Below are 2,820 nucleotides of genomic sequence, written 5' to 3'. Positions count from 1 at the left end.
CTGTAGCGAAAATAATGAGATTTTTTATGTCAAATAATATTTTTCATATATTTTACTTAAAGCAATTAGTTCCAGACTGATTTCTGAGTCGCCACATCTGTTTTATAATATGCATCATTTTTATACTAGCTGTAAGAATCCAGATTCCAAAATTTTTAGGGGTTTGGGTTGGTTTTTTTTGGTTTTTTTTTTGCACAGATAAATGTTAATCTAACAGGCAGGGCCTTCATTTCAAGTGGAAGGGTAAATATGTGAAGACTTCCCAGGAAATTTGATACAGTGCTAGCTTAAAAAAACCAAAAAAACAAAACAAACAAACAAAAAGGATGAAACCTCAAAATGCAGATGGGCATTACCAATGCAACGTTATGGATGGGGGAAAGCCATCAAACATTGGAAAAGTGCTGGCTGGGGGAAGTAAATTTTAGAATTCCCGTTTAGAATTCCTGTCAGCTGGGACGAAGCGATGTGCCTGAGCTCCCCGTGGCCTTGAGAAGCCGCAGAGAGACGAACGCGTGGCAGAGAGCATCCAAACAGCCCCGCTCCACGGCGGGGAAAGTCAATTAAAGGAACAGGTTTGATCATAAACCTCCTGGAAAATACGAGGATATTAAAGCCGGCTGGATAATTAGCATAATTACATCACAGCGAATGCAAAGGAGATCATCTTAAGGGATATTGTGCTGTGGGAGCTCGGCTCCGACTGGTAGTGCATGTTGAACGACAGACTAATAGACTGCTCCGGGGAACAGAGCAGTAAAATCTTGTTATGAATTTGTTTATCAAGAATGCAGAGATAGGGAGGAATGGCGGTGGCAGTTAGTTGGCTGAATTATTGCATTTTTAACCTTGCTCTCTGCTGGTAGTCTTTTGTCAACACCTGGGCATCCCATTTACTTTAGGGGCAGAGGGAAAAGCAGGAGCTGGCAGAGAGCCTTGGGGCCAGGAGCACTCTGAGCACCTGCAAAGCAGGAGACACTTTTTGTGGCTGTTTCTTTCTCTCTCTCTCCTGTTGCCTTTGCCACACTCTGCTTCTGGCTCTGCTGGTGCTCCAGGAGCTGGATCTGGCTCCTGCACCAGTGTTGATTTGTTTTCATAGAATCACAGAGACATTTGGGTTGGGAGGGGGGACTTAAAATTTCATCCAGTGCCACTCCCTGCCACGGGCAGGGACACCTTCCACTATCCCAGGCTGCTCCAAGCCCCGTCCAGCCTGGCCTTGGGCACTGCCAGGGATGGAGCAGCCACAGCTGCTCTGGGCACCCTGTGCCAGCTCCTCTTTTCACCAAGGTGGGAAGAGGAGCTCTTCACAACTTACAGATGATCCAAATCTACTGGGAAAATTTAAGATACTTTCTTCAATGTTCTGTTTTCCTTCTCTGCGGGTTTTCTGAGTAACTTGAAAGTGTCCCCTGTGTGTTTTTGATTAGGCATAATTGTGCCCGTGCTGTTGTCAGTCCAGGCTCTCCCCTCCCATGGCATCTTGAACCCATTCAGCAATTTAGGTCATATCTGACAGAGGATTTATCTTGTCCTATCTTCTAGGGCCACCTCAAGGAAGATCCATGCCCCTTGCCCTGCCCCAATCTGAGCTTGATGTTTCTCTTCTGTTTGCTCTGCCTCTGGTGAGCCAGTAACTTCTGGCCAGCCAGGAGCTGGGGGTTCAGCCTGGGATGGGAATGAGATCAGTGGGAAAACTCTCCTTGGTGGCTTCCCCAGCTGTGGAAGGGGTTGCAATGCAATGGAAGATCTGTGAATAAATCACCAGGGGTGGATGCTTTGAGGATAATAATGCATTAGCCTGGGGGGTTGTGGGTGACACTTCATATCCCACTGCAGCCAACACCAAGCATCTTGGCAGTCCCCTGGGTCTCAGCAGCATCAGGCTGGTTGGCTCCTGCATCAAACTGCTGAAGTTTTCCTGCACAAGCATGTTCTGTCTGAATTTCAGTGCTGGGATCATACTCTGGGCTTTTGGTGGTGCTGCTGCTGTGGCGTGAAAAGTACTGATTTACACCTTTTAAATTACTGCTTTCTGCAGGAGTGCAAACAATTCCAAAATCCTTTACAAATGCTGAAGTTCCAAGCAATCTTTGCGATTCTACGCCGCTCTGGTGAGGCCCCATCTGGAGTTCTGCATCCAGCTCTGGGGTCCTCAGGAAGCTCTGGGGCTGCTGGACCAGGTCCAGAGGAGACCATGGAGATGCTGGCAGGGCTGACACCTCTGCTCTGGAGACAGGCTGGGAGAACTGGGGGTGTTCTCCTGGAGAAGGGTCTGGGGACACCTTATTGCAGACTTTCAGTACCTAATGGGGTTTTGGAAGAATTGGACACAGATTTTTTTTTAGCAGGACCTGATGTGACAGAGCAAGGGGTGATGGCTTTAAACTGAAGGAGTGTCACTTTAGAGGACACATAAGGAAAAATATTTTTATGCTGGGAGTGCGGAGGCTCTGGCCCAGGGTGCCCAGAGCAGCTGTGGCTGCCCCTGGATCCCTGGAAGTGCCCAAGGTGAGGTTGGATGGGGCTTGGAGCAGCCTGGGATAGTGGAAGGTGTCTCTGCTCATGGCAGGGGGTGGAACTGGATGAGCTTTAAGGTCTCTTCCAACCCAAACCATTCTTGGATTCTATTTCATGATTCTAAGTCATGCGGCATGCTGAGAAGAAGATGCATTTGTGATATCAGGTAAGAGCAGTTCTTGTCTGTGGCAGCTTCTTGCTGCTTAGTGGGAAATTAAGATGTGCATTTCTTTCCTTTCTCTGCCAGCAGCTCCACTTCCAGCGCATTTAGCACCAGAAGATCTTCCAAACACTCTGGTT

This window comes from Geospiza fortis, unplaced genomic scaffold, assembly GCF_000277835.1.
Source record: "Geospiza fortis unplaced genomic scaffold, GeoFor_1.0 scaffold488, whole genome shotgun sequence".
Classification (NCBI taxonomy): Eukaryota; Metazoa; Chordata; class Aves; order Passeriformes; family Thraupidae; genus Geospiza; species Geospiza fortis.
Note: the sequence above shows the minus strand (reverse complement) of the source record.